The 11,492-nt window shown below is 45.3% G+C and overlaps 1 pseudogene; it reads left to right on the top strand.

The window, feature by feature from the left end:
- The first annotated feature begins 1,390 nt into the window (after positions 1 to 1,390).
- LOC128781231 (HIG1 domain family member 1A, mitochondrial pseudogene) lies at positions 1,391 to 1,879 on the top strand (annotated as a pseudogene).
- The last annotated feature ends 9,613 nt before the right edge of the window (positions 1,880 to 11,492 follow it).

Raw genomic sequence — 11,492 nt, 5'->3', positions numbered from 1 at the left:
TTTATTTCCTTTTTTAACCCGTGGTAGACAATGGGGAATACTCTTTACTTTTCTCATTGAATGAGGAACATGCAACAGGCAACATGGACAAAGCGGACTCTGTCATGCTACGAGCACACTTCCAAGAAATGTCACATCAAAAGGGTTTCTGAGTGATTTGGCCATTATTCTGAACAACAATAATATGCTACCTATACAGTGCTAACATTTAGACGCTTCTAAATGCTCTTGTAAATACCACTGCCATCCAAAGTAATTCATAGTCCTCCGGAATCAAACGCTTTTCCTGCCAACCTGCACTGAGGTGTCATTCCCCAAAACGGACACAAGATGGCAGCACAGACCGACAGACACAACGCATATCCCACTATCTGCTTGGCTAAAGGGTTCCGTTCCCTTTTACTATGAGACAAGATTAGGGGCACACGTCTCATTTTCCAAAAAAAATTGGATGACACAACGTTGCCACCATTCTATTCCACAGCCCTCTGGCATCTTTCAGGGAACTTCGCATTCCATCCTCCTGCAGCACTGTTACCTTTAGGAGCAGAGAGCTGGTCCACGGGCCTTCTGCAGTCTTCAGGAAAACAGACATTGCTCTCCAAAGACAGAAATTTGGTATACCGAACTAAATGGCCACATGAACGTGCGTGGTCTGGGGAATACTGGGGATGAGTTACGACGGCACAGCCAGGCGGGAAACCTTTTCCTTGGTCGCCAAAGAAAAACGTGGGCTCTCACCTCATCCTGAAGCTTCAAAATCTTCTGCTAATGAATTCTGGATTCTTTCCCTCGGAGGGTGTCTTCAGGTGGTCTGACAGCAGGCAGTACCTGTTGCCACTAACCTGCTGGGTTTCCACAGAGAACTCCTACTGCAGAACTCCATCTGCAATCCTATCGGCAGCCGACCGACAGCCGACCCTTGACACAGTCGGGACGGATGAGATGCGTCTGCACAGCAGAGGCAGCTGTGGCTGGACTTCCTGTCTATCTCTTCTTGCGAGTCTGTCTTTGCTATTACTACCTGCTGCGATTTTTGAGCACTTGTATTTCTGGTCCACTGATGTGCAGAATTCCAACGCAACTGTAAAAAATGATTTCTTGGCCATTGAACAAAAGCCCCTTATAAATCCTCCACAGCCTACTTCTCCTACCTATTGCAAGATTAGTATTACACAATAGGCATGCCAGATTGCCAGAAAAAATGGAGAAAAATGTTACTAGACATCCCCCTTAGTACAACCTTGGACAGGAATAATATTGGATGGAACTAGATGGATAAAAGAGCAAGGAAAATAGGTGAACTATGATAATTTAAGCATGAGGGAACAAATACAAAGATCATCCCCTGCAAAGTGCATAAAGAACCAGAAGCGGGCTGGTATTTGAGAGGTGCTGGTGTTGGAAGACTCTTCAAACAGTATGTCATCCAACACAGACATTTCTCTTTCTTCATATGATGAGGGTCAGGGATCTAAATTTGTCCGAAAAGCTAAAGAGGCACCGTTTGTCCCTATTGGAATGGAGGGTTTCGCAGCAATCGTCGCGTACGGGTTGTATAAACTGAAGAGCCAGGGGAGCACTACAATGTCGGTCCACCTGATCCACATGCGCGAGGCAGCCCAAGGCTTCGTTGTGGGAGCGATGACTCTCGGTATGGCCTATTCCCTGTATAAGGAATTCTGGACGAAACCTAAACCCTAGGAGAAGAGCTGCTGTCTTGGCCGTGGTGGTGCTGGTGGTGGCCGTAGTTAGAGATCTCATATTGAGGTTCTGTATTTATGTTGGAAATAAATCGTTTGAGTGGGTCAGACAATAGGAACATGGTAATTTGAATATTGGCTTCCTTGCTTGCAGGCTTGGTTTGCTGGGTGACTAAATTACTAGTGACTAGTTCACTGACTGGGTCATTCAGAGGACTCAGATTAGCACATAAGAAACATGCCCCTTTTAAATGCACTTGACAGTAGCAAAGTGTCCACCTCATTACTCTCTTTTGGTGAAACTTGTTCTAATGGGTCACCCTGCCAATCCTGAAGACTCCCAGTTGCTGCAGAATGTCACGTGCTTTTGATGTTATGTAGGAACCCTCTTTGCCCCAGGTTTTTTTTTTTCTGCCTGCCTCGTGGACTGGTTAACTACTTTTGGTTTTAGGGCTGGTTAGCTCTTACCCCGTTCAGAATGGTGCACAGCACACAGCGTTACAAACCTCCCCACAACTGAACATCTGTGTGTGTGTGTGTGTGTGTTTAAACCACACCTAAAATACTAATGACAGCTGCTAGAAGGTAGTATTTATTTTAGAGTCATACTTGTAAACATTAGATAATTATTTATCTAATCTAATTAGATCCTAATTTGACTATTTTGTAATTGCAGGGTTATATTTTTGTTGCTGTTACAATAATTTTTAAATGCCACCATGAAATAGAAATGTGTATTTTAAGTGCTAATGCAGAGGTGATGAAAAACAATTTTTAACTGGGTACAGTATGTTTATTTTTCTCTGGAAGCATCATAGATGTTAAACTAAACAATTTACCTGTGATGGAAGTGGTTAATGATGTCAGAGCAAGCTCTGGTCAGACATACACAAACTTGTGTGTACTGCAGAAGGCCTTATTGCACTTGGGAAGATCTCCTGACTAACTTGACTTTACATTCCATGGTGATAACATGGTAAATGTGTTATTAAAGTAAATGAACACACACAAAAAAACAGAAAGAAAGAAAGAAAGAACCTAAATGGGAAGATAGATGGCTGAGTGAGAAAGCCTAACCAGATAGGACCTTTAATAGTTCACATATAACCGCTGACTACTGTAGCGTATCTTTTTGACCTATGCCAAATTCTGAAAACTTTGTTAGACATCAAATGATCAATAGACATTTGAAACTTTGTAGATGTAGTTACTTGTGCTTGTCTGATTGATAGCCCTCCTGGTCAAAATAACCTTTGCTTAGTATGAGCAAATCTGTAGAACTTCCTGTACATTTTCTTGGAATTTCTGTATAGACTTTTCCTGCTTGAGAAATCATGCCATGAGCCTATTCCTTTGATGTCATATAACAAATCCCTATAAAAATAAAGCATAATTAAACTCTTAGAGTTTGATCACACCCACACGAGGCTGGCCATTCTCCGGCATCAAAATTGGTGTCTGACCCCTCATTCTTCGCATGCGCCATCTATCCTTCGGGGACACTGAGACCCACCGAGACTGGGCCCCAGCATGATCCACCACAAGTGCAACCTCACGTCTTTTGGATGAAGACCGCCCTTTGCAGGGGGGAGGGGGGGCTGGTTCCTTTGTGTGCCCTCCATCTCTCCCATTCCACATTATTCTAAAATATCAATGATTCATCCCCTCACAACTCATTTTGGAAACGTAAAGTTTTCCTTAGGTTTCAGTAGAGAATCTCATGTGGATATGTGGATGAGGTGGGTCCACCCTCCTCCCCCCTTTACTTCAGTGGAACCCAAACATATAAGTGATGGACCCAACTCTGCTACTGCAAATGTCTTTCGACGCTTGATTAGGGTGCTTTGACGGTGTGGCCTGTCTCCCGTGTACCGTAATGTGGTCTTCCCTCAGGGAATGTCTGCCCTGGGTGGCTGTCCCCTGCGACTGCTCTGCCACACCCATAGGACAAGTGCACACCAGAAATCTCTGGTGTGATGCCTCACCGACCCCCTCAGACATGTTGTGTCAGTCACACCGACGTCTCCGTACACACCTTACATCTTTCTTAACCTTACAATTGTGCTTCCCTGTCTTGAAATGACAGACCAAAAAGGGCCCAATACATAGCTTATGTTATTCCATCTTTAGTGTGAATATGGCCACACACACATTCACCACTTGTGTTCAGATTTTTTGTAACGCGAGCTGGTATGACGGCTGTCACGTTGCAATCTAACAAAGCGGTTTTGAATGACATTAAGGAAAGGATGATGACCAAACCAAGGAGATGGGGTAGGTGTGTGTCATAGTGGATGGTTGGGGACTGAACTGACATATTCACCAGACCTATTGAAGGCAGGGTTCGACCAGCATCACAGCCTTCAAATCCTACACAATATATTCTTTGCTCTCATAGCTCTTAAGCAACCATTCACACAGAATGGATGACGGCAAAGTTCGGTTGTTCGTGACTTCAGAAATAGACTCCTATAGAAACTCCTAAATTAATGGCATTTGGAATTACAAAATACCTCGACATAGCTGATGGTACAGATCCCCGTACCAAAACTTGAGAAAGAAATCTTCACCCTTGATGAACACGTTGGAAGCAGAAGCTGGAAATGCACAACTTTTGCACCAGTGTGAAATATCTAAAGTGGTAAACTAAGTACAGAAAAATCCAAGAAACGAGCCCGTAGACATGTATGGAAGGGCATGTGCAGACAGTGATGGCGCTGATATTATACTTTACTTTTTTGGATACCTCTTGGTGCAGCATTAAGTATGAATTTTACCTCCACATTCTTTAAGAAATCTGCACCAAACACGGCGATGACAAATGATTTTTGACCATGCCTGAAACTTGTTAAAGCATCACTACTATGCTGCAAAGCCACTTCAAAAAAAAGGGTCACATCATACACTTTCATAGTTCCCTCTGCCCTTAAGCTGAACACCAGTCACAAGGTAACTGGACGGTGCTGCCATTGAGACGTTTTTAAATGTGCTTAGAAATACTAATGCCCTCCAAAGCCACTGATAGTCCACTGGAATCTACCTCTTTTCCTGCAGACCTACACTAAGGTGTGATTCCTGAAAATGGCCACGAGAGGGCAGCAGAGATGATCAGATGAAACGCATATTCCACTCATGGCTGGGCTGAAAGGTTCCCTGGTGTTTTGGCCTGAGATACAATAACAGGCATATATTTCATTTCCCCCAGATGACGTGACTGGAAAACGACCTCACTGTTTTCTCCACTGCCCTCTGCCACCTTTCAGGCGATTTCGCCATTCCATCCTCCCACAACACTGTTCTCTTTCGGAGAACAGAATTCTTCCCAATGCCTTCGGCAGTCTTCCAGAGAATGGACATTTCTCTCCACTAACAAATCCCGAGAGACCAGACTCGATCGCCGTGCAAAGGCTCAAGGTCTGGAGAGCACTGTGGATGAACTACCACTGCATTCCCAGGCTGGAACCGTTTTTCCCTGATCAGAAAGACAAATGTGTGCTCTCACCTTATCCTCAGGATATGTGTCTTCTGCTGACAAATTCCAGACTCTTTCGCTTGGATGGTGCTTTCGCTGGGTCCGACTGGGAGCGATACCTGTTGTCGGTAACCTGCTGGTTTCCCCAAGAGCTCCCACTGCCAGACTCCCTCCTCATTCCACCACAGAATACCATCACCCCTGATGGGTGACGACCACCCTTTAGAGAGCCTGCTGCTGCTGGTATTTTGTTCGCTCAATGTCCCCTATCACACCTTATTCTCAAATATCAACCATTAGCTGCACCCCCCTATATTGTCCTCAGAAGGTTTTCCTTATATTTCAGTAGAGAAACGCTTCTGGAAATGTGATCAACAGGGGTCCCCCACCACCCTGCTTAACTTCTGTGGAACCCAAGTGTCAAAGTGATTAAAGTAACCGTAATGGTGCAAATGATTTTTGATGCTAGATTAGGATAATTTCAGTATGTCTCCCGCATCCCATAACGCGGTCTGGACTCAGTAGACGTCTGCCCTGGATGACTCTCCACTGCAACTGATCTGCCCACCCATGGGGCTACTGGGTGAGGAAAATCTCTGGCATGAAACTCACGGTCCAATTTAGACATGTTCCGTCACTCACGGCATCTTCCCCATACACACCACAGACCTTTTCTTACCTTCCCGGTGCACTTGTACCTTTCTGGAAATGACAAAGACAAAGGGGGCGGAAACGTGGCTCCTCTTCATGCGTCTTCAGCGGGAAAAGGGCCACACGCACTTTCTCCTGTTGGGATGAGGTTTTCTTTCTGGACGCTGATACGACGGCTGCCCCAACAGAGTCTGACAAAACAGTTTCAAAGGACGTTAAAGGCAAGTATGAGCAACTGCGGACAAGGAGTGGGGTGGCAGAGGGTGGCGGTGGAAGTAGGGTTGGGGAGCGAACCGGCTTTTTGGCCCGATGGACTTTTTGGCCAGCCTGAATGAAGGCAGAGTTCAACGAGCAGCGCTGCCTCGAAACCTTATACGGTGTGTTTCTGCTCTCATAGCCCTTATGCCAGCATCCACACAGACTGCATGAGGAGAACATTATTTGTTCAGGATTTCTGACACAGACTCCTACAGATGCTCCAAAATGAACCACTGCTACGATCAAAAAACAATTTCACGTGAACGATGCTAAACATCCTACGGACCGGACCGAAACTTGAGAAGAAACCTTCACCCTTCGCTGAACACGTTACAAGCAGAAACTGGAAATGGACGAGTTTTCCACCCATACAAGGAATCTAAAATGGTAAATGAAGTCTACACAAATCCAAAACACAAGCCTGTAGACATGTCCGGAAGGGCAATACATACTATAACAGCGCTGATAATTTACTTTGCTTTCTTTGGTATCTCTTGGTGCAGCATTATGTACACATTTTACCTCCGCGTTCTTTAAGAAAGCCGCAGCAGACAAACTGACGACAGATGATTTTCAGGCTCACCTGCAACTTGACAAAACCTGACTCTACTACACGACAAAGCCAGTTCCTAAAAATATCACATAAACCACATTCATCTCTCCCTTTCCCTTCACTTAAAAACTGCTCTCAAAGTAACTGGACATTGCTGAGATGTACATGCTGTCAACTGCACCTGTAAATACCACTGCCCTGACAAGTCATTGAAATGGCACTTTTCCTGCAGACCTACACTAAGGTGTCATTCCTGAAAATGGCCACCAGATGGCAGCAGACACTAACAGATGGGACGCATAGGCCAGGAAGGGCTGGCCTGGAAGGTTCCTTGGCTTTTTACCGTGACTACAATCACAGGCACACTTTTCATTTTCCCCAAACAACGTGACTGCACAAAGTCGTCACTGTTCTGTTCCGCTGCCCTCTGCCACCTTACAGGCAACTTCACCGTTCCATCGCCACACGAGATTGTTCTCTTGCAGATCACAGAACTCTTCCCTGTGCCTTCTGCATTCTTGGAGCGAATGGAAATTTCTCTCCAAAAAGAAAAATTCAGAGACACAAACTAAACAGCTGTACAAAGGTGCAAGGTATAGTGAGCACTGTGGATGAATCACCACTGTGCGGCCAGGATGGAACCGTTTTTTCCAGGTCACCAAACAAAAACGTGCGCTCTCGCCTTGTCCTGAAGCTTACCTGTCTTCTGCTGACAAATTCTGGACTCTTTCCCTTTGGTGGACCTTTCAGCTGGTCTGATGGGGAATGGTACCTGTTGCCAGTCACCTGCTAGTTTTCCACATGGAACTCCTTCTGCGGGACTCCCTCGATATTCCACCACATAAACGACCTGACCTCCTTTGGATGGAGACCACCCTTTGGAGGGGCGAGCGGTGGTTCCTTTCTTTCCCCACAATGTCTCCCGTTCCACGTTATTCTAACACAGCAATGACCCATCCCTTACTCACAATTTCACCTGAAAACTGACCAGATCCCTTATGTTTCACCAGAGAAATGCATGTGGATATGTGGTCAAGCAACATCCCCCACCGCCCCGCTTAACTTCTGTGGAACAAAAAACTCAAAGGGATAATATAATGGAGCTGATGCAAACGATTTTCAAAGTCCGATTAGGATACTTTCAGTACGTTGCCTGTCTCCCTGCTGTCTCAACATGATCTGTCCTCAGTGAACGTCTGTCCTTTCTGGCTCTCCACTGCACCTGCGGTGCTACACCCGTGGGGCAACTGCACACGAGGAACCTCCGGCATGACACTTGGCAATCCGCTTCTGACACGTGCCATCCTTCACAGCGCCTACTCCATGCAGACCACAGACCTTTTTTGCCTAACCGTTGCGCTTCTACCTTTCTGGACGTGACAGAGCCTAACGTGCCAAAAACATAGCTTACAGTCATCCATCTTCAGTGTGAAAATGGACACACACATATTCACCAGTTTGGATGGGTTTTTTTACACACAAGCACATATGACAAGTCTCACAAAAGATTCTAAAATAATGGCTTCAAAGAACATTAAACACAACTACACGGGAACAGTCACTTCACAGGCAGGGGTGGGGGAAAAAAAACTTTGTGGCCACGCCGATTTCATGCAATATTCAACCAGCCTCAGAGCATCGAAATCCTATGTTCTTGGACCTCATAGCACTTAGGCTGCCATTCACTGAGAATGGATGACTAGAAGTTTCTGTCCTTCCGAACTTATGAAATGGACTCCTACTGAACCTCTGAAGTGAACCACCATTGGAATGACAAAATAACTTGACCTGAAGGATAGTGAACAAGCTCTGTACCAAAACTTGACAAAGAAGTCTTTACTCTTAAATGCTCAGGTTAGAAACAGAAGCTGGAAATGTACACATTGTGCACCCTTATGAGGAACCTGAAGTACTAAACAAACTCCAGGCAAACGGAAGGAAATGAGCCTGTAGACACGATCGGAAGGGCATAGACATAAAATACAAGCACGGGTATTTTACTTTTTTTTTTTAACTCTTGGTGGAGAATTTTAAGTAAACTGTACCTGTGCATTGTTTAAAGAAGCTGCAACGGACAAAGCAAATGACAGATGAATTTCAGGCACACTTGCACTTGTAGAAATCTGAATCTATTGCGCTACACAGCGAGATCTGAAAATGTCACATAAAACCCGATTATTGGTCCCTGGATGGAAATCTGGAGACGGGTCACAAGGTGATTGGACAGAGCTGACATTGGGACGTTTTCAAATGCACGTGTAAATACCACTGTCATGAAAAGTCACTGATTCTCCACTGGGTTTGACCACTTTTCCTGCAGCCCCGCACTAGGATGTCATTCCCGAAAATGACCACGAGAGGGCAGCAGAGACCAGCAGATGGAACGCATAGCCTACTAATTGCCTGGCTGAAAGGGTCCTTGGCTTTTTACTCTGAGATGCAATGACGGGCACGCTTTTCATTGTCCCCCCACGACATAACTGCACAATGTCTTCACCGTTTCCATTCCACTAACCTCTGGCACATTCTTGTGATTTCACCATTCCGTCGTCCCACAACATTGTTCTCTTTTGGAGCAGAGAACTCTTCCAGGTGTCTGACGCAGTCTTCCAGGGAATGGAAATTTCTCTCCATAAAGAAAAATTCAGAGACATGAACTAAATGGATGTGAGAAGGAGCAGGGTCTCTGAGTACTATGGAGGAATCAGGACTGCACAGCCAGGCTGGAAGCGTTTTCCCTGGTCACCAAAGAGAAATGTGCTCTCTCACCTAATCCTAACCTTCCGCATCTTCTGCTGACAAATTCCAGACTCTTTCCTTCGGGCGGAGCTTTCAGTTAGTATGATGGGGAACGATACATGTAGCCAGTAACCTGCTGGCTTTCTGAAACGAGCTCCTACTGCAGGACTCCCTCCCGAATCCACAATAAAGGCATCATCACCTCCTTTGGACAAAGACCGGCCTTTGGAGGGGCGAATGGTGGTTCCTTCCTTTGCCCACCGTATCTCCCATTCCACATGATTCTCAAATAGCAAAGATTCATCCTACCCCCCAAAACACAGACTTCATGGAAATGGAACGTTTTCATCATGTTTCAGTGCAGAACCACTTATGGAAATCTGGTCAAGAAGCCTCTCCCACCATCCGGCTTCACTCCTGTGGAGCCCAAACGTCCACGCAATTGATGTAACCAAGCTGGTGCAAATGATTTTCAAAGCCTGATTAGGATACTTTGAACATGTTGCCTGTCTCCTGCCTCCCTGCCTGTCTTTCAGTGAACGCCTGCTGTTCAGGGCTCTCCACTGCACCTGGTCTGCCTACCCCTGGGACAAATCACCGTGAAACTTCACAATCCACTTCTGACACATTCTGTCAGTCACGGCATCTTCTCCACACACACCACAGATCTTTTCTTGCCAGGCATGTGTCCTGACTGGGAATCCAACTGGAGACCCCTTTGGTTTACAGGCCGATGCTCCATCCAATGAGCCATAACACCCAAGCAGACATCTAGATTTTTTAAAAACTGGAATAGTCCCTTCTGATGAGAAGACATTCATAGAAATGGTACAATATAAAAAATACCAGGGAAGATGTTCAATGGCTATATCACGGCACACTACCCCTTCCCAGACACTGCAAAGGCTGTACTGAGAAAAACAAACTGAGAAATGTTGATGATCAAAAACAAAAATTAGAATGATTGACCATTTCTTTTGTGAATGTAAAATATTATAGACCTTGTATCAAATGGTTGGACATTTCCTCAAAAAAAAAAGATCCCGTGTTCAATAACTCTACTTCGAAATATATAGCTGAGAAATTGAAAACAGATGCTATAACAAACTTATACGGGATTATTCATAACAGCACTTTTAACAACTGAAACATGGAAAGTATTCAAATGTCCATCCACAAATAAATGAATAAACAAACATTGCTTATTCTGTCATGGAAAAGGGAGTGGACCCAAAGGGGGTTTGCCCTGGAAAGGTCTCATGTGCGTAGATTCTTCACTTCCTGCAGCACAATTGCACAACACAAAGCCAGGGAATTTAAAGCGTTTGTACATTAAATCTAAGGACAGTGAAACAGAGAAAGGGCTTCAGAGAAAAGAGGCACAATCACAGCAACAAGAGTGAGCATAGACAGAACTGCTTCTTGGGAAACGGAAAAGTTAGACACAAAGGCCCTTGGAGACAGGATCAGGGGTGAGCCCGGGACGAGCTGCTGCTGCCCATGGCTCCCCTGGCTGCGAGTCTCCTGGGACCTTTGGAGATAAGGAGAAACAGAGCGAAGATATGCAGCAAAGAAGAGAAGGGGAGGCGCACGTGTGCTCAACAAACAGTGCATGCTGGGTCCTTTTTTAAGGGTTTTACCTGTTTTCTAACATTGAGGACTTTACAGGAGGTCTTAGAAGACCAATCTGCACACAGTACTCTGACTTCCAGGGCTGTCCTTTCATGTGCTCATGCCACAAAACGAGCACACAGAGCAATCAGGGTCCTTCTCTGGTGATTTCTCCCTCAGAAAAGTCACCAGAGAAGGGCTGGGACTGCGGTGGGTCTTCCCCTGGGTGGTCTGCAATGTGTGAACCATTTACTCTCAAATATCCTTGGTTAGGGAAGATAAGATCCTCAGATTTATTACCGGGCTGTAAATCATTGTTGTTACTCTGCTATCAAACTCACTTTTCCCATTCCACTACCAAGGAATTTCCCTACCTTTTTTACTAACCTGCCTCGACTCCATTCACTTGAGGATTCATTTTGACATTGAATTGTACACAATGATCGTACGTTGACAGACACCAGTCACCAGAGCCAAACTCAGGATCCTGGACACAGACCTATGA

This window comes from Desmodus rotundus, chromosome 6, assembly GCF_022682495.2.
Source record: "Desmodus rotundus isolate HL8 chromosome 6, HLdesRot8A.1, whole genome shotgun sequence".
Lineage (NCBI taxonomy): Eukaryota > Metazoa > Chordata > Mammalia > Chiroptera > Phyllostomidae > Desmodus > Desmodus rotundus.
Note: the sequence above shows the minus strand (reverse complement) of the source record. Positions and strands in the feature narration are given on the sequence as shown.